This window comes from Carettochelys insculpta, chromosome 12, assembly GCF_033958435.1.
Source record: "Carettochelys insculpta isolate YL-2023 chromosome 12, ASM3395843v1, whole genome shotgun sequence".
NCBI classification, from domain to species: Eukaryota; Metazoa; Chordata; order Testudines; family Carettochelyidae; genus Carettochelys; species Carettochelys insculpta.
Genome location: NC_134148.1, coordinates 30,964,696 through 30,986,311, shown reverse-complemented (window position 1 = coordinate 30,986,311; position 21,616 = coordinate 30,964,696).

Here is a 21,616-nt window from a genome sequence, read left to right as displayed (position 1 = left end):
GTTGTATGACATTTCGTGGTGCAACCCAGCGTAGCGAGAGGCTGCATCATCCCTGTCCTTCCTCCAGGAGAACCACACAAAGCTTTGTTGTTGTGGCTCTTAATCTGGGCACCTCACAAACAGCCAAAGAGCATGCAGGCCACACCCATTAGCCAGCCATTCTGATTGCAACAGCCCATCAACAAATACCAGCTACCCTCTGGTTTCCAGCAGCCTTGGTTACCATATGCACTGTAACCCCAAGACATACCCAATCCCGGAATTTCCTCCCCTTCTATCCCAAATGCACTGTCTTCTCCTGGCAACTGAGATAACAAAGGTCTGTTGTCCCTATAAAGCAGAGGTTCTCAAACTGGGGGTTGGTACCTCTAAGGGTGTTGCATAGCTGTGAGGGGCAGGTTGTGAACTGTCAGCCTCCACCCAACATCCTGCTTTGCTTCCAGCTTTTATAATGCTTCTAAATGTATATGAATGTGATTTTAATTTATAAAGGGGGTTTCACTTAGAGGGTTCCTGTGAGAAAGAGGTCAATATCACAAAAGTTTGAGAACCACAGCTGTAAAGGAGCAATATGTAGTAATTTTTAGCTTAACTAGGCGTTATCTACATTCTTCACAATACTAGCTTAATTAGATTAAAGAACAAAAACAAGTTTATTTAACTACAAAGAGATAGTGAGTACAAGTTAAGAGTATAAGTATTACGGAATTAAATAAGAAATGTTTGTAAGAATAAAGGTACCATACTAAACTTTACAAACAAGGCTTGGTTCAAGGTAAAATTCTTACAATATCCTTCCAAGAACCTTACTGACTAACCTGCAGGTCAGGATTCTTCCCGGGGTCAAAGAGCTAGATTTTTTTGTCTTCTTAGGTTCCAGAGTAGCAGATAGGGGAAGAGAACTTGGGGTGGTTTGCCTCTCATTTGTATAGTTCAGTCATACTTTGAAATGGCATACCTAGAGAGTGACCCTTATATAAAGAGAGCAAGTAGACATCAAGCCCCTTGGCATGGCAGGTGTCTTTCACCTATACCTTCTCTTCCCTCTGTCTGAGTATTCCGTTTATTACAGCTTATATGCAAATTGAACATGGGTGATATGTAGGGAGATACGAAGGAGACAGAGGGTTGAGGGACAACGGGCCAGCACCCAGCAGGCAGAGCTGCCTCAGGCCCCAAGCTTTGGGGCCCTGTGGGGCCAAAGGCAGCCCAGGTCACTAGCTGGGAGGGGGAGCTGGTGCTGGCAGCAGGACTTGGGCCTGCCCCTGCACTTACCAGCAGCAGAAGCAGAAAGCAGAGTGACCTTGCCCCAGATGACTCTGCTCCCCCAGCTCCCAATTGTTGCTCCACTTCCTGCTGCCAGTGAGTGTGGGGAACAGCTCCACCCCTGCCCCTAGCCCCAACACCCAAGCGATGCAGCCTGGGAAACTAGCTGCGGGCTGGGTCCCGATGCCATCAACAGTGATTGCCGCCCCCATCCCCCCCACAACATTCACTGGCAGCAGGAAGTGGAGTGATGTACTTGGAAGCCTCAGGAGGAGAGCAGGCTGGGACTAGGTTGCTCTGCTTTCCCACACCACTGTAGGTGAGAGCAGGACTGGGGACTGACGCCTGCTACCAGCACCAGGTTCCCTGGTAATCCCCCAGACTGTGTTGCTTGGGAGGGAAGTATAGGGGAAAGGGTAGGATGGGATGGGGAAGGAACTGGGGTAGGGTGGGGGTGGGGAAAAAGTGGGGCTCTCCCCGAGCTACAGGTGGCACATGGTGGAATTGTGGGGAGCAGTCACATGATCACTGTTTCCCTTTTGTCCCTCCACAGAAGTTGCCACTGAAATTGAGGTAAGCATATATCCCTTTGTTTGAGCTTCTCGATCAGCTTTACCTAATGACTACATGACTTTAAACATGTGCCTTTAACATTTTGGGGGTGGAATTTCATAACTTTACACACAGCATCACTACGTACATTCCAGTGCAATATTATTAACCATTGAGATATTAGTTTTCAAATGATACCACTTAACGGGGATACACACATGCATTCAATTATATCTTGTCACAAATGTGTCTTTCCAAAATGTGTTTGTAGATGTTTCCCCTTCTTCTGTTACCCTCAGGACTGGGATGGATGCACCATCTCCCTCCTGGAGTGCCTTGCTGCTGCTTTCTTCGGGCCATCTGTCATGGGTTGTCCACGATAGAGCCTTCCTGACCCTTCACTTTCTGCCATTATCTCCCTTCCTGGTAAAGTACTATTGCTGCCGAAAAGTTTTGTACAACCTGAATGCAGAAAAGGCTGCTACTTAGTCTTGGGGGGGGTGGACACTGTGCCCCATTTCACTGCCATTCTAGTCAGGGAATCATGCTCCTCCATCCTTCAAATGCTCTTCCACATCACCCTTTGAAATGAGGTCTTGTAGGGGAATCCTGCCCCACCCCGCCATCCCTGAGGGTCCCCAGCTTTGCCTCACTCTCAGGAAGATTATCACATTCCTAATTGCCGCTTGGGAATAGATTAGCAGTCAAGAAGAATAACTGTTTTTCTAATTCAAAATGGCTCTTTGGAAAAATATGTGAGTTGGTGGCTTGAGCACTGGCCTGCTAAATGTAGGATTCTGAGTTCAATCCCTGAAGAGGCCTTTTAGGGTCTGGGGCAAATAGATTTAAAAAAAAATCTGTCAGGGGATGTTGCTTGGTCCTGCCAGGATGGCAGGGGACTGGACTTGATGACCTCCTGAGGTCCCTTCCAGCTGTATGAGATGTGTATCTCTGTGTGTGTGTGAGAGGGAGACCTGCATGTTTCTGAGCAGAGCATGCTGGGAAGCCTGGCCACCTCCAAAGAGAAAAGTCAGGTGTGTACTGTCGCATTGTCACCTGGTCCATCAGTGAAGAGGTGAAAAGCGTCACAGCTTTGAAAACCTTTTCTCTGTTTGACCCCTTCCTTCGGTAGTTGGAGTATCTCTCTGCTCTCAGTGAGAGGTTCTACAAGGTGCCCATTGAGTATTGTGCATTTAATTCAGCAAGTGTGGTTGCAGGCTTGTTGGTAATTAAACATAACAGAAATAATGCAGCCTGAACTGTGCCCCAACCCAATCCCCAGTGGATGCAGTTGATGTATTGTTATCCGAATACAATGCAGTCCCAAGGGTTTGGCATTTTGACCATTAGTATAAAAAATGTGAATGTTGTGCCAATGAAAAATACAGGTTCCAGCAGTGCTCAAGATGGAAGCTTCTAGAGCTCACCATTGCAGGCAACACCAGGCAAATGTGTTCCCAGTTGTCAGATCCTCTATTGATGAGCCATTTCAAGGTGTGGCAGATGAGCTCATCTTCAGGGCCCAATTAATCCTTGGCCTCTGTGGTGGGAACCTAACAAGGAAGCCTTTTGGGGTAGTTTTTCATGTGGACGTGAACTGCGATTCCTTCCTGCCCTCTCATCACTGAGATTAGACTACACTAATGCATAATATTATCTGTGCCATCTCTCTCCTTCCTCCTAGACTGGGCACTCCTTTTCCCTCAGTTTTGATGAAATATCTTCTTATTCCTGATAATCAGATGGATTCCTTCATGCATGCACCCTTGTAGTGTGGGTAGTAGAACAGAGAGGGTCTCTCTTCTGTCGCTTGGTGTCACCCTTGCTTCTTGCTTCGTGTATCTCAGCTTTGCATTCTAGTTAATGGCCAGTGACAATAGTCAAGGAGTGTTGTAAAGATAGGATACGCTTCCTGCTACCATTCATTTCTGGCAGTTCCTTGTCCTCAATTAACACTGTTTTGTGGGAGGGAAGCAGCAATTAGATAAGGTTGCAGATTGAGATGGGGTATTTCCTGAGGTCAGCTTCAGTACAATGGGCTGGAGAGCAGAATTTTCTTTTCCTTTTTCCCCATGCTCTCTCATCTACCAGAGATCTGCATCACTCACACACATGAAGCCATAAGTCATTACATTGGGACATCTCATTCTAGAGCTCAGGCTGTTTCCGATGCAGGCCTCCACCAAGGACTAGTTGGAATAACATTCATATCAGCACAAGAAATGTGCTGTTCTTCTCACCAGTCTGCAGACTTCAGGATACACCTCTGTGTTGTAACTTCTGCCTTTGTGTCCAGCTGGCTGCTGGACAGAAACACCGGAAAATGAAAGAGAAATAGGAAAAACACTGAGCTGAAAACTGACTCATGGCCTTTAGGTTTTCAGAGCCACTTGTTTGCAGAAGGACATAATTTCCTGATCAATCTATTTTATGGTGTATTCTTCATGGGATTCAGCTTACACTTAAATGATCCTACAGGGCAGTGATATAGCAAAGAAGTGATACCATTCATATTTCAGAATATGGTGCGTGGCAGGCGGACAAACAGAAAAGATCATGGGCCACTCTAATCTCCATCAACCTCCCCACTGGGGACGAAAGGGAGAGACAACTCACAGCCCCATTTATCTTCCCTTCCCACCAGCCTCTTTTGTTGGCTGCCTCTCCACTTGCAAGTCTGGCCCTGAAATGAACTGCAGATTCTGTCTCTATATTCTCTGAAGTAAAGACATAGTGAGCTGTAAAAATGTTCCTGGTGCTGCATGGATCTGCGGGAAAGAAACAATTATTGTAAAGTGCCTCTCTGCAAATACCTTCCTCCCAAAATAGACTGAGAGGCAGAGAGAGGGAAACAAACAAAGCAGGAATTTGGAGTCAGGTTTTTTTCCAACAAAGAATCATCTCTCTTTTCTTGTAGTGGGCAGACATTTGAAAATGCTGGGCACCAGAAGCACCAATAGACTCAGAGGGGTACTCAGCTGTCACATCTGCAAAGCCAGACAGGAACTAAGTAGAGCTAACTGTCCCCCACCCTGGCCCAGCCAACTTTGGCTACGTCTACACGTGCAGCCAACATCAAAATAGCTTATTTCGATGTTGCGACATCGAAATAGTGTATTTCGATGAATAACGTCTACACGTCCTCCAGGGCCAGCAACGTCGATGTTCAACTTCGACGTTGCTCAGCCCAACATCGAAATAGGCGCAGCGAGGGAACGTCTACACGTCAAAGTAGCACACATCGAAATAGGGATGCCAGGCACAGCTGCAGACAGGGTCACAGGGCGGACTCAACAGCAAGCCGCTCCCTTAAAGGGCCCCTCCCAGACACAGTTGCACTAAACAACACAAGATCCACAGAGCTGACAACTGGTTGCAGACCCTGTGCCTGCAGCATAGATCCCCAGCTGCCGCAGAAGCAGCCAGAAGCCCTGGGCTAAGGGCTGCTGCCCACGGTGACCATAGAGCCCCGCAGGGGCTGGAGAGAGAGCATCTCTCAACCCCCCAGCTGATGGCCGCCATGGAGGACCCAGCAATTTCGACGTTGCGGGATGCGGATCGTCTACACAGTCCCTACTTCGACGTTGAACGTCGAAGTAGGGCGCTATTCCTATCTCCTCATGAGGTTAGCGACTTCGACGTCTCGCCGCCTAACGTCGAAGTTGGTGCCGCTACTTCGAAGTAGCGTGCACGTGTAGACGCAGCTTTTGAGTAATTTAAACATACAGGATTGAAGGTAACTGTCCATTAGAAGGCACTGCTGGAGCCATACTGGTACAACACAATTTGACCAGTGTGGCTTGGGACTGATGCACCCAAAAGAGGCTATTCCAGCTAATCTGCAATTTCAAATATTGCTGCTTATATTGGCCCTGCTCCTGTGAGTCAATGACATCAGTGGGAGCTCAGCATCCCAGCAGATTGTGGTAGAACAGGTGCAAGAAACAATAAGCCACGGAGTCACGTTAAGCTGAATTCAGCACTGGAGTATTTCAATCCCTGGTTGAGCTGCACACAGATTGCAATGTAATTCTATCCATTCTGATCGTGGGGAATAATTTCTCTCTCCCATAGTTTCTGATTGAACCTCAGTTGTTGCCACATTTCTGGGTTGGCACCTGTCCCATTTCTGCCCCTTCTACTTCTCACCTGTGCTGTACCAGCAAAGATTATTTGTAGGGAAGAAACCAAGAATTCTACTGAGTCTGCGCGTACCTCTGCATACTCAAAAATTTCCCAGACAGGAAGTGAATGTGTCTGCTCTCCTGCTCTGTGTTTCTGTGGTTTGTGCTGCCGTTTGCTAACTGTATTACTACATGCTGTTTACCTTGCTTCACAGGCTGGACAGCCACATGCGACCTCCTGTTTTCCACATGTAAATAGCTGCCTCTGTTACACTGGGGGGTCACGATTTCCAAGCAGTGCAGGTCTAGTTTAGACTTCATGGCCCGTGTTGAGTTTAAGTGATTGATAGGTTGTATTTTTCTCCCCACAGTAAGCCATGTGAAATTTTGAGAGACCCCCTTGACCGAAGAGCAAAGGCTGGTTTGCCCTGCGCAGTAAACAAAACCCCTCATCTTTCCAGTGAGTTGTTCTGATTCCAAGAGATCCTGCAGATGTTGCAGGGTGCTGGAAAGCAATCTGCAGCATGGTGAGAAACTGCAGCTGCCTGGCCTCTACAGCTTTGTGTTTGTTAAACTGCTCGCTCTCTGTCCCCTTTTGTCTTGCCGTCACGTGCTCATTGTTCTAAGGGGACACGAGCCTAAGGGCTGAATTCTGTCCTTTAGTCTTCTCTCTTGGCTGTGACTTGAGAATGAGCCAGATGTCTTCCTGTGACCCTCCTACTTGTGAGTCCCTTGAGGGCTGAACCATTCTGGCTCCAGATTCTGGAGCTGCAGGTCTTGTCACAGAAGGGGCAGGCACAGGGCAGTTGTTGGGGGACATGCGGCAGTTTTTGCCGCTCTTTTCTCCTTCTCTGCCTCTTTTCATCTGCAGTGTGGTGAGAGGTCTCAGATTCCACCACCCCCTCACGGATTACCGCTCTCCACAGGGGCCAGTCCTGGGCAAGATTCTCCCAAGCGTGGACACCGCTGTACCCCATTAGTACATGCTTAGGTAATCCCTGTTACTGATCCAGCTCTGTTGGTGAAAAAAGACAAGCTTTCAAACCACAGAGAAAGAAGAGCTCAGTGTGGCTCAATAGCTCATCTCTGTCACCAGCAGAAGTTGATCCAATAAAATATATTACTTCACCCACCTTGCCTCTCTAATATCTTGGGACTGACATGGCTGCAACCATACTGTACTTTCATACATGGGACACACTCCCCCTGAAGACAGTGAGAGCTTTGCCTGCACAAGGATTGCAGGCTGGGTCCACATTCCCTCCCAAATGTTCTATCCACTGCTTTACTCTTTGGAGGCCTGGTCAGTCTTCCCCCAGCTCTCAGGGTTGCACATGCTGAGAGGTGCAATCAGAGCTGATTCACTGATGTCATTTCTCAGAGGACTGACTTTCTGCAGAGCCATCCATCCAAACAAACAAGCTACGCAACGTATTCTGCCCAAATGCCTCCTCTGCCAGGCTGGAGCCTGGAACACTGATGTCTCTGGTGACACGGGCCATTGCCTCAGCTAATTCCTTCACAAACCATCTTTTCCCTTAATTCAGGGCCAACCCACCTCGCCCTCCTCATGTTTCTTTCAAGCCATGTCCAGCTCACCCCTGGCTCGTCGGTCCACACACAATTTTTCATAATGGTGTCTTTCCAAAGAGGCCTGGGTCATGAAAAGGAGGGGGTGTCACAGCACTCAGGTGCATGGGCAGAGCTGTGTGTGCACAACAGGATTCCTGGGCCCAGGCTTGGAGAATGTTGTGGGTCCGAAATAGGGGGCAATGACAGCGCTGTGTATGGAGAGCCCAGAACCAGAGCAGCAGGGAATGTTGTAGGTCACTAGTTGGATGTATTGGAAGTGTTGTGTGGCGAGCCTGGTCTGGACTAGCGGGCGGCTGGAGGTCAGCACTGAATTGCCTTGGCATTGCTGTATGGTGGCTGGAAAAGCCCAGGCCAACAACTGCAGGGAATGCTGCAGGTGAAGAGAGGGGAGCGTCAGCAGAAGAGAGTGTGTCCAGGCTACCTGTCCTCTTTCCGTACCACACTCGCCTTTAGCCAGTAGCTCCCTCCCTCTTGTAAGCACTGAACCAATATCATTGTGTTAGTCTTTCAAGTGCTACATTTCTGCTGCTTTGTTGTGTTGAACCAATATCTGTTTTTCAATCAAATCCATTCCTTGTTTTGCTCTTTCTCCACACCTTCCCTCCCGTCTGTGCATGGTGCAGGGGCTATAATAGGCCAGTTAGCCTGGCCAGTAGGTGTCTTCTTTACCTGAGGAATGACCAGTGGGCGAGGGGTTGCTCGGGAGGGGCAGCACTCCCTGGTTTTGAAAGGCCTTGAAAGCTTTTTTGTTTCTCCTCAGGTTTGTGCAGCAATCTGAGGCTTGCGTCTGCAGGGCTTTTAGCAGCTCTTCCTCTCACGCCCTTTGCATTAGTGACACAGGCAGCAGCGGCAAGGAAGCGGGAGCGGAGAAGATGCACTAGACGAGCACTTGCCTTTCCGCCTCCATCTTTTTTTTTTTTTTTCTTTGAAAGGAACAATGTCAGGCGTCCTTTGACTTCCATTTGCCGGCTGCTGGCCTGTCCTCTCTTTCGGAGGCTGAGTGGTTTATTAAGCATTCCTGGCAGAGGCAGTGCAGGCACTTGGAGCTACTTCATAAAGCTGGGGTATAAATGCAGTAAATATAAAAGAGAGATGGGACTGGGGAAGGGGGAAGACGAGTGTGATGTTGAAAATGCTCAAATTCTTTGTGGCTGGGGCCAGCAGGCTGAGTGGGGCCCTGATGGCTGTAGCTTGAGAAGGGATATTGGATTTAACCTGTCTATAGTCACTGGAAAACCTGTAACTGGGCCCCTTACACAGATCTACCCAGTTCTGAAGGCTTCACTGCAGTAAACAAAATAATTTCCTGCTTGGAGGCCTCATTTACGTGCTGCAGAGACTTTCCCATCTTAGGAGACCTGAGTCCGGTGCCCAATGCAGCACCCCTGGGCAGGCCACACGAAGGAACCAAAGTGGTGCAAACAAGTAACAACGCCAGGGTCAATCCCCAGCACTTGTCAAGCTCACTGCCAGAGAGCCTTGTGGAAACCGACATGCCCCTTTGTAGGGGTGGCGGCACAGCTGCATGAGTGAATTGGGCTCAGAGGGTTCATGCTGTCTCCCAACTCCATGAGCTTTGTGAATAGCTGCCCTTGGTTCTAGTGTCTCCTGGAGTTCCCAATAGCTAGGCTCATGCTTCCTCCCTTACTAGTGAAATTGGGACCTGGCTGCATGGTGTCCCAAAGGATCTGTATTATCTGACGCAGGGCCACTCTCCCAGGTACCCAGGTGTGAGATGGTGAGTACTTCCCATCTAATGGATGGCACAGAAACGTTGGTATATACATTTTGTTTTCAACATGCAGTGAGGGGAAGGTGTTCATTAATGAGAGTTAAGCACAACTCAAAATCCTGCTCCCCCAGGCCCTGGGGCCACACATGCAGCCCCGGTTGAACACCCCCTGCTTTGGTTCAACCCCCCACCAGCAGCCCCAGTTCAATCCCTGGTGGCCCCGGTTCAGCCCCACCCCAGCCCCAATTCAAACCCCCTCAGTCCCCGTTCACCCTGACCCTGCATGGCCCCAGCTCACCACCCCCCATACCCAGCTCTGGCTCACCCCCCAGTGCCCAGCTCCTGCTCACCCCCCCCAGGGCCATGTGGCCCCAGCTTATCTCTACCCGCCCACCCCTGCTGCAGCCCTAACCCACCCCAGGCTTAATCACCCTGCCCAACTCCCTGTGGCCCAACGCACTGCCAGGCTTAACCCTCCCCATCTGCACCCCAACCCCAGGACTTATCTTTCAAAAGGAGCTCCAGGTGCTCCTGCTGCTTCCCAGCTGCACTACCTGCGTTCCGCTGGGGGAAAAAGCCACCCCCCGGCTTACACAAAATTCGATTTCTGTGAGGGTGCATGGGAATGCAACCTTCACATAACTCAAGGGACTGCTGTAAGGTGGAGGCAGAGAGCAACAGCTGCTTCCTCTGGGCAATAGGCGGTATTAGAATGTACTCTCTATGGCTACGTCTACACGTGAAGCCTACATCGAAGTAGCCTATTTCGATGTGGCGACATCGAAATAGGCTATTTCGATGAATAACGTCTACACGTCCTCCAGGGCTGGCAATGTCGATGTTCAACATCGACATTGCGCAGCACCACATCGAAATAGGCGCAGCGAGGGAACGTCTACACGCCAAAGTAGCACACATCGAAATAAGGGTGCCAGGCACAGCTGCAGACAGGGTTACAGGGCGGACTCAACAGCCAGCTGCTCCCTTAAAGGGCCCCTCCCAGACACACTTGCACTAAACAGCACAAGATCCACAGAGCCGACAACGAGTTGCAGACCCTGTGCATGCAGCATGAATCCCCCGCTGCAGCAGCAGCAGCCAGAAGCCCTGGGCTAAGGGCTGCTGCACACTGTGACCATAGAGCCCCGCAGGGGCTGGAGAGACAGCGTATTTCAACCCCCCAGCTGATGGCTGCCATGGAGGACCCCACAATTTCGACGTTGTGGGACGCGGATCGTCTACACGGTCCCTACTTCGACGTTGAACGTCGAAGTAGGGCGCTATTCCGATCGCCTCATGAGGTTAGCGACTTCGACGTCTCGCCGCCTAACGTCAAAGTTAACTTCGAAATAGCGCCCGACACGTGTAGCCGCGACGGGTGCTATTTCGAAGTTAGTGCCACTACTTCGAAGTAGTGTGCACGTGTAGACACAGCTCATATGTACAAAACAAGGTTAATCTTTGTGCTGGGGACCATGTCATCCACATATCTCTATATTACCCAGTACAACAGGTACGGGCAGCAACTTTCCAGTGTGCCAGCAAGTGCTGGACCCCCAGGTCTGCCCCCACTCGATCCCTTTCCTCACAGTGCCACCCCTTCCCCGCCTCTTCCCACCCCTGCCCAACTCCACTCTGTGCCCCAAGCGGGCTGCACTCTCACTCCCCCGCCTTCTGCTGCACACTGCAAAGCAGCTGATCACACCGGGCGAGAGTCATGGGCAGGGAGGGTGTGGCTCTGATAGGTGGGACATGCCAGCAAGTGGAATGTGCTGATGGGAGAGGGAGATGATAGGAGCAGTGCTGAGCACCCATCACTTTTCCCCATGGATGCTGCAGTGCCAGAGCACCCAGGGTGCTGGTGCCTATGACAGTGGGACTCCGATCCTGACAAAGGATTTACACAATGCAAATGTTAGAGTATGTTTAGAACGCTGTGTTTCAAGAATGTTAATAATGCAAAGTTAAGCACTCAAGAGCTAGGCAATGTCAGACTCCAGCTAGGCAATGCTGCAGACCACAGGCAGCACGCTTCAAGAGCATAATGGAAGGCAAATACACTGGGAGCTGGGTCGGTGCCTTTTTGTTCCCCACCTTGGTTCACAGAGTGCAGCCCAGCAGCCAGGGCAGATAGGTGGGGCTCGTTAAGAATCAATCTCCAGCAAAAAGGCTAATCAGACACCTGCTGCTGGATCAAGATTTCTGGCTTGCCATAAAAGGCTTCTTCTAGGCAGACAGGGTGAAGGAGGTGAGGAGTGGACCAGGCAGAGAGGCTGGAGGACTGCGGTTTTGGAAGAGAGAAGCAACTCAGCCAGGTACAGAGGGAAGTGATGGGAGACGTGGCCCAGGGAAAGGCTTCTGTGTTTGGGGCTGGGGAAACCCCCCATCATCTGCCTCTCCTCTGAGTCCCTGGGGTAGAGCCCAAAGTAGTGGGTGAGCCTAGGCTCCCTCCACCCTTCCCCTGGAAAGCTGCCCTAGTGGAAGGTCAGGGTTGTCTGAACCTTTTGAAGGGGGTTTACTCCCTTCTCTTGTCACTTGCCTATGATGAGAATGGCTTGGTAAGTAGAGACCTTTGCCTCTGAAAAGACCCAAGGCTGTGGTGGGGCCAATGTGAATCTCTGAGGCACCTAATAAAATCCACCAAGAAGTGCAGAACCCCTAGGGGGAAGACCAGGGTCTTGGCACAAGCCTCAGCTGCCTCCCCTTGTGCATATGCCCTGTGATATAGTCCTTAATTACATGATCACCTACTGTTTTCCCACAGAATCCCAGCACATTCTGTGAGTGAGTAGCTCCTCACTACTTCTTTTATCCTCTGCATTCGGTGTGTGACACCAAGCCCTCCTTACTGCAGCTTTTCAAACGCTGCTCAGAATACAAAAGTATTAATTTCCTCTGGGGCTTTTGTGTGGTGTGCCTTGCTGTAACATCTGAGTACTTCACACACAGGCATCAGTTTATCTTCACGACCCCTTGGTAAGATCCAGGGGTGTACCTGTTTCACAGAGTGGAAATTGAAACACAGAGAGGTTAAGGTCAAAAGTACCCATTAATTTTGAGAACCAAATCTGAGATGCGCCGGGTCTGATTTTTCACACTACTTAGCATTATGTCACATTTTATTTGTTCAAAGCACTGCTCCCCTTGGCTTCATCTGTAGCTGTGATTGCTCAGCACTTCTGCAAGTCAGATCCCAGGGTCTCAAGTCAGGCACCCAGTAAATGAGGAACACATAATTAGGGAGTGCTTACGAAAAGCTTGTGTGAACTGGCTTTCGTCGCGTGATGTGAGAATTCGGGTGGGGGGTGGGATAGAACGCAGTTCTCCAGAGCAGCAATCAGCTTCTTTAATCACGAGACCCTCCCCATGCTGCTGTGTTTCAGCCCTATACACCAGACTGCTAGTCTTTAAGCTTCCTGAGCCTGAGTATGCTCTAGCACTGTCTTTTTTTCCTTGGGCTCTCTGGAATACTTCCTGGGCACAGATTCTTTGCCTATTACCTTTTCATAGAACTGAAACCTCACAAGCCAGCTGCCCAGGTCCCTAGAAACTGCATAGACTCCTTAGTACCTTAATCACCCCTGTTCCCAAAGCACCGACCTCATGGCAATCTTGTTTTATTGTATTTCCCTCTAGGGACATGGGTAGTATATAATCCCCTGTATATTTGCTAAGGCTTCTAACACAATGACTCTCTACTTAAGACAGCCCAAGATATATACAGAGCTGGACCAAACAAAAACAAAACAAAAAATCCCCCAAAACAAGCAAAAAACCCTGTAGGCATTGCCCTGCCTCAGTTTCCTTCATGTTGCTTGGGTACCAGGTGAGGGAACACTGACAGCACAAGAGAGACTGCTGTCAGGTTTAATGTTATTCCCGGGGGAATTGTCTGTCACTGCACATGCGCAGAATTTATGTTCCCTGCAGAACTTTTCGCTTCCTCGCAGGAAAAAAATGACTTTCTGCCAGGGAAGCAAAGGGAAACCACACAAGAAATCACGCAACCCTCCCCAGCGGCATGTTTTGGGTGCCCAGGGAAGCAGACAGAGGTAAATCACTGTGGGGCATGAGAGGGACATGGAGAGACTCAGCTGGTGGCTCCCACCTTGCACCAGACTCAGCTGCTAGACCCAGATGGGCTGGGGAAGACAGGATTTCTTGTTTCCTGCACAGTACCTGGGGCTGCATCAGATCTCCCCCCATATTTCTCCCCCAGCTGCAGGGATCTCTGCAAACTCTACCTCCTCCCCTTTTCCTGCATTCATCACTCCTTGACTACAGGGGAGGGATACCTGTACAGGGAGCTCCTCTCCTATCCATCCAATCCTTGTGCATCCAGACCCCCTCCTACCCAGACCCTCCTTCTAAGCCTCATCTGCCCATGCTCACAACCCCCGCAATGAGCCCCACTTCCCCTGTACCTGGACTACCCCAATGAGCCACCTCTATTCCCACCCTAATGAGCTCCAGCCCACTGTATCTAGATTCCCACACCACTGAGCTCCATTCCCCCAGTGTCTGGTTCCCCACTAGGCGTCCCAGCTCCTCCCTCCCGCCACTGAGCTGTATCCCCGACACACATCCAAACCACCTCCACAGACCCCCACCCCTGCAACCATCCTCACTGGCCCATCTCCTGCAGAGACCCTTTATCGTTGCACCTAGAACCATGACAACACGTCCTTGTGCATCCAGATCTCCACACACCCAGATTTCCCCCTTGGCTGCCCACACCCAGGTTGCCCAACTCAGAAGCTTCTCAACCCACACCTAGAGTCCTCCACACCTGGATTCTGTCTTTCTGAGCTCCCTGCCTACACCTGGTGCACGCAGCAGGGCAGGGTCCAAGGTATTTCTGGGACAGACCTGGTCCTTGCAGCCTATCAGGGTTGGGCGCAGCTTCTCCACTGAATCCATATCCCTGGTGTGTGGGTGTGTGTGTGTGTGTGGAGTGGGAGCTGCACAGTGATATCCCACCTCTATGCAGCCAGTGGCCTCTGCTCCCCAGCGCCACACTGGAGCCACCATGTTTATTTGACCAAATTTGCAAAGTGTTGCAGAATTTTAAAATATTGTGCGCAGAATTTTTATTTATTTGGTGCAGATTGGCCTCAGGAGTACAGGGCCCTGCACCAGTGTGACTGACAACAGCCCAAAGCAGCATTTATAGGGACTAGACCCATATGCAGGGGGTAGGGGAGGTGTGCAAGTGGTGGGAACACTTCCCCCCGATGGGTCACCCTTCCCCACTCCACTCCTACCCTGATCCCTGCTTCCCTTCCCAGCAAGCCTGCATGGGGGTTACCAGGGCAGAGGGTGAGCAGGTGGCAGTAGAAGCCACAGGCCATCACCTGTCCATGGCCTCCCTCCCCCGCCCTGCACTCACCATGGGTGCTGTGCCCCATCCTCCAGCCTTACTGAGCCCCACTGGGCAGCTGGAGACCTCCCAGCCACCTGCAGAGAAGCAGGGCTCAGCAGGCTGGGAGGCTGAGGTGGAGCGCCATGTGGTGAGTGCTGGGCAAGAGAGAGGATGGCCGTGGAGATGCAATCCCCTGCAGCAGCTGCTGCCGTTCACTGCCTGGCCCCTACCCCGGGTAATCCTCCCCATCCCTGGCCAAGTGGTGGGGGGATCTTTTGGGGGGAATCCTTGAACTGGGGGGGGCAGGACTGAGGGGTTTCAGGCTGAGCAGGGGTGGTATTTGGGCTGAGGGGGGGGACTGTGTTCAGGCTGGGGTCTTGCACCCAGTCTGAGCAGGGATAGGATGATGGGGATCCTGGGGCCAAGCAGGGGTGGGAATCTTTGGGCCTAGCAGGGGTGTGGTTCGGGTATGAGGGGGTGAGAGGAGCCCAATGGACTGGAGGGGAGGCAGGGGAACAGAGTCAGCTGGAGAGCCGAGAGAGGCGGGAGACAGGCAGGGCTTGCTGTATGGAAGTGGTTCATATTTACAAAAAAGCAGACACCACCACCCAGAAATTCCTGCATACAGGCCTTGGGACAGTTGTCAGCTACGCTAGAATTACCATATTTCAACTTTCATTAAGGAGGACATCTCTGTAAGGGAGTAACAGAGAGTAAGCCGTGCTAGTCTATACATTATCAAAACAAAAAGCAGTCAAGTAGCACGAGCTCACCTAATAAACTATTTTGCTAGTCTTTAAAGTGCTACTTGACTGCTTTTTGTTCTGCAAGAGAGTGTTTCTGTTTCAGCGTCTACCAACTCATGTTGTACTAATGTGTTATATAATACACAACACCATATTTCTATAATGTACACTACCTTGTTTTACAATATATAATACATTAATACAAATAGCGACAGAGAGGTGGCTGTGTTAGCCTGTAGTCTATCAAAACAAAAAAAAAGCAGTCATGTTGCACTTGAAAGACTAACAAAATAATTCATTAGGTGACGAGCTTTTGTGGGACAGTGGGTCTGTCTATTAAGCTCATCACCTAATAAATTATTTTGTTAGTTTTCAAAGTGCTGCATGACTGCTGTTTTGTTTTGACATTAATCCCAAAAAAGCCACAAGACCACATCTGAGTTTGTAGGATATTAAAACTTGTTTCAGAGCCAGAGGTCACTTGGGGGCTTAGTGCAGTAGCCTTTTGCCTCTGGGAAAACAAGACTCTGGCAAAGTTGTGTGGGGAGGCCTGGAATGAAGCAGCCGGAGGTAAAGGCGGCTCAGGTTTGAGGAGTATTAGCAGAGTTGTGTGGACTGAAGAGAACAGGACTTTCTGGGTCCAGACCTTGGGAAATAAGTGCCAGTTCCTGCCGCTGGGCTGAAATGAGACTTGAAGAAAATGCAGCATATAGAACACGCTGTACGGAAACATGGCTGAGATGGGCCTCTGGAGTCGCACCGGTCTTGATTCCAGCGCTGAAAACAGTAAAATGACCCCAAGGATTGTAAGCCCTGTGCTTGGCCTTCTGCACAGCAGACCTTGCAGCGGGCAGCCATCAATAATCCACATCTTGCTCTGCAGACCTCACCTTGGTTTCCAGGGGTTTGTTTTAACCTTCAGTTTCTTTCAGACACATAACATGTTGTTTGTGCATCAGGCGTGTGTAGTTCAGGTACCACTGGTTTGTGGGCAGGGCAGGGTCAGAGACTTCCTATTTGAAAGTAGGTTGCCCAAGGCCTTTGAGCCTGGCTATACTAACCTTAAAACACCATCCAGGATTTTCTGATTCCTTCAATGCAGTTTTTAAGTGCTGCTCATGGAGGACAATAAAGGGAGATGACGAGGACAGAGGAATGGGGACATAAAAGTGTCTTGAAGTAGCTGCAGGGGAAGTGCTTTTCTTCACAAGGCTGGCAATGAAATTAGAGGTAATTGTAGGGACCCAAGATTCAATAAAACTCAGGGAGGATGTCAGGTGAGAGAGGGGCTGCACGGCCATTTCTGTAAATTGAACAGATGTTTCCTGCTGGTGCCAATAATCAGTTACTGATGGTGCTGTTAAACAAACAGCACCAGCCCTGCCTCAGGTGCTGTAAAGCTGATAGGGACATCTGTTACTACCACCTTTGAACTTCAGAGAGGGATGGAGGGCAGGCTGCTTTCCCATTGGCTCTGGTTTAATGAGGCATGTGCTTTAAATAAACCCAGCAGCCACTACCTGTCTGATGAGCAGAGAGGTGAAAGGGTATGAGAGATGTCACAGCCCTGCTCCTGAGCTTGGGGGAGGGTGTCTTCAGGAGAGAAGGCGGGTGGATGATGGATATTCTGGGCCGTGTGCTGTGACCAGTGTTCCCTCTAATTTTTGGTGTCCATGGGTGGAATAAACTTAGTTATGTGCACCAAGACATGCACCACCAATGGAAACAGATGCTGCCAGCTGTGGGCTCTCTGCCAGTCAGCTGGGCAGCACCTGAATCTTTCCTGGGTGGCCACCCAAGTGTTCAGCTCACGGGAAATGCTAGCTGTGACCCATGCCTGGACAGGCTGTTGCCAAAGGCAGTGAGCGTGGACTTGAGGCTATTCAGCTATTTGCAGGGCTGGAATGGGAATGGGGGTGAACAACTGCGGTACTCCCTGCTCTCCTGGCAGGGAGCTGGAGCACAACGCTCACTTTTCTGTGCGTTTGCTTTTTGGGTAACTGGTGGAATCCAACCTGAGAGCTTGAGAACATTGGCCAGAGGCAGAGAAGAGCCACCAGGCTCTGAGCAACTTCCCCATCTCCCTGCAGCTCTGACAGTGCTCCTCTCACCTGACTTGCAGCACATCCTGCTTTTTCAGTTCCACACTGCCAAGTCTGCTGTTCTGACTGTGCTCCTCAGGCTGAGCTGCAGCACCTTTGCTCTTCCAGGGCTGGGCTTTCCTGTACTGTTCTGTGGCTGCCTCTGAATCTTCACCTCTGGTGCATCTCATGGTCCCTGTCCAATGGCAACTCATAAATGAAGTCATGTCCAGACAAGTGGTGGGTTTCATGGTGTGGGCAGGGAACCAGTTGACAAAGGGATAAGACTGAACCCATCAAACACATTTTACTTGTGATTTAATCAGAAGCTGAATTCAGGTGTTGCGAGGTGAAAGGATAATGTACTAACCCCCAAAGGCCCTAGCTGGGCACCTGAGTTACCCTCAGTCTTATGGCTACATCTGTGTTGTGAAAGCATGCTGCCAGGACTTAAATGAGCGCATTCCAAATTCCCTCTTTGGCTCTCTTTCTCCTGCATAATTAATTGAGATCCACCTTAATAGAATAAAAGTATATACTGAAGAGTATCCAAATGCAGAGTGGCTGGCAGAAAAACAGCCAGATATAGACAGGAAGAAAGGCGGCTAAATGGACAAAAGACCCATTTTGTAGTTAATAGACTCAGGGGTAGCCATGTTGGTCTGTAGCATCACAAATAACAAGCAATCCTGCAGCATTTTAAGACCAGCACATGTTGTTTATTAGGTAATGAGCTTTTGTGGGTAAGACCCACTTCCTCAGATTTGGCCAAATCTGAGAAAGTGGGTCTCACCCATGAAAGCTCATTACCTAATAAATCCATTTAGCATTTCATAATGTTTAGTAGAGGTTCCTAAGCTAATAAAATCATTATCACATGGCTGTGATGAGCCTGGTGTGTGCCGGGGGGGGGGGGGGGGCTCTTATGTGTTTTGACTGATCAGCTGGGATTTACATGAAGCACAATAAACTGTATTGATTCTAAATGAAATGTGCCTTTGGGAATCTTTAGCATTCAATGCAAAGCTGAGTCAAACCAGGCAACAAAACTCTGTCCCCACTTGGCTTGGAATATAAAAACCTTCAGACAAAAGGATGTAATGAAAAATATGGACAGGGATGAGCCTCCAAATGGCAGCAGTACAAAAGCCAAGCAAACGTGCAGATATGCCTGCAAGAGGCAGCCAACAGCAGGGGGCAGGGAGAGGTTGGGGCAGGAGATGGGAATGGAGCAGAGAAAGAACTTAGATTGAGTTTCTTGACCTTCAGGGTATAATGTCAGGTTTTATTTCAGCCTCTGCAGGAAAATGCTTTTGGTGTTTGTTAACTGATGTTTGTATAGAACATGCCCCGAAGAATATACAATACCTAAATATGTAGCAAAGCACAAGAAGTGAGGGTATATTGTCAGAGTGGTACCAAGGCAGTTTGAAATAACCCCTTTTCTAGGAATGTTTGGTGTCCTGGAGGGGATGGCACCTCTCGCTCTGTATATATACCTCAGGTTCAAAACACAGAGGCTCCCTATCACTAAAAACACACTTGTGAGTAACATCAGCAACTTAGCCACTTCTTGAGTCATTAAACTAAGTACTTTGTCATTTCTTCAGTATGAAATTCCTCAAGCCTGCTCTCTATAAACTTTTCTAGGGGTCTGGCAGACAGTACCTGGAAAGCTGTAGCTGGGCTTGGGCAGCTGTGCATTAGATCCTCAATTTTGCCTCTCCTGGAAAATGGGGATTTACTATTCATCCATCCTAACTGGCCACAGAGGCTGGGGCTGCACAATCTGTCTATGCTGGCTGACAAGGCATTTCTTCCTGAAACTCATAAATTTAAACTGACTCTATAAACGCATCAGGTTGGGAGTAAGGTGCCACAGTACATTTCCTGGCATATTCATCAGGTGGAGTTTGCAGCACTGTTTACATCCTTTGGGACATGCTGCTGTTAGGATTTGGTTCTTGTTACATTGTCTGGGACACAGGAAATAACCAGGCTGACTGCCAGGGTCAGTTCAACACCAATGCCTCCTCATTGACCACCCTGTCTCCTTAGAATCTAATGGAGAGGTAAGAGTTCCTGATTATAATCATGGACTCAATGAGCCGTTTGCAAGGCCATTTATTTTGGTTTCCTTGGTTTCCTTTTTCCTGATGTTACTAAGGCGATGGCCATCCACCCCTCTCCTGAAGGCTATAGGAGACAAACATCCATCCAAGGTGAGTAGCGCTTTCTGGGATTATTCCATCAAAGGCCCCAGGAGATTCAAAAAGTGCTCCAATAACATTCCATTGCCACTGGGGACCAGTAATCATAAAAGGGGTTCATTCCAGGGCCACCCCAAATTCTTTTTTAGAATACTGAAACATAGCCTGAGGTCCAGTTTGCTGAACCCTATATCATCCATCACAAATATAAGGTGTTCATAGACTCCACCGGTTTGCTCTTGCTTATTGGCTACACATTCTGGAGTTTCTACTAGGGTTGATAGGTAGCATTGGTAGGATAGACAGGCTGGTAGCCTGGAATGATAATGGAACAGCATAAGTTAAGTTCTCAGCAGTTGCTGATGCAATGTGAAGTGAAACAGCCCCTCTTCCAGCTTGTGGAGAAAGCACCTTAAATTCACAGCCCTGACAGTGCATTTTAGTGCTGTGGGTCTCTGAGTTAGGGCAGAGATCTACAATACAGGCCAACCTGCAAGTCCTGGGACTAATACATATTCTCTCACATTGTTCACAAAACAAAAAACCAGTCCTGTAGCACCTTAAAAACTAACAATATTATTTATTAGGTGATGAGCTTTCATGGGGCAGACCCACTTCTTCAGATCTAGAGAATCCTGAACCTCACTTTGTTGCTTCAGATTCCATGCCACAATAAAATAGCTGCTATTAACTGGTTGTGACCAGATATCAGACTTCAGGGCTCCGTGGGGTTGTGCAGAGTACACTACCATCTCCTGCTGGCAGCTAGAGGGGATGGGGGTCAATAACACCCACTCAGAAGTATAAACAGCTTGCAGGAGGGTCAGAAGATTTAGCAAGGGAGAAAAACCTAGAAGGAGGTTAAAGCCTGTCTTTATAAGTGCAACCCTTTTGGGGGGCTATCGAATGTATGTTAAGAATAAAACCAAACTTCAAGAATGGACCATAGCCAGAGGGTATTTGTGATGTAGTAGCTACAGATACTGTTTTATTAGTAGCAAAATCATCATGTTCTGAAACATCAGTCGGTTCCACCAGGGAAATCATCCTGTTCAATCTCTAATGAGGCTGAATGTTTCACTCCCTTCTGAAACTGGGAGTTTTCCTCCCATACTGTTGTTCGTATGTGAAGACAGCGGCAGCTATTTTGAACCAAAAGAAATCTGGGGTGCTATAAATATTGGTTTCCACTTCCTGTATTGACCAAAGGACAGGTATTGTAGTAGTTCTCAAAGTCTGGGTTTAGAATTTCATCAGCAATGGAGCTGAATGAAAATTCTGGTGAAGAACATCGTGGTTTGGGAGACAGATAGGGCTTTTTTTAGGACTAGGATTTCTCATCTCAGAACCTTTATATCAGTCCTTTTCAGACATCTTCAAAGCCCAAAGAGAGCCTGAACCTTCATAGTTAGAGACAGACCAATCTGCTGATGTGTGACGTTTTCTCCTTGTTTCCTTCTTTGAAAAGTTCTCTCTCCATTTAACATGGTTCCTTTCTTCTGGGACACAGATTTGTTCTCCCAGTGTGGCCTCCTTTTACTATTATTTGTATTGTGGCTCCACCTAAAGGCCAGAGGCAGGATTTGGGCTCTGTTGTGTAGGCAGGTAAATATGACCCCTAGCTCCCAGCATCCAAACCAGCAGAAAAAAGGTTCTACCTAACCTTTCCACCATGCCGTTTGTGATGCCTGAATGGAACAGGAAAGACACGTGCTTTTCAAAGCCAGGCTAGTAACAAGGATCTGGCTCATTGGATTGCTTCAATTTCAGGTCTGCTTCACTAGCTCCGTTGTGTGCAGGGATCAGGCATGTGTGCCCCATTTCTTTGGTACAGGAGCGAATTTTCTTCTGATGACTTAAGTTCTTTGTACTCTTCCTAATGCCTTCTGCTAACAGCTTGCTGGATCTAGGTCTCTGTGCCTTCTTGTGCGGTCTATTGTGGCGGATTAT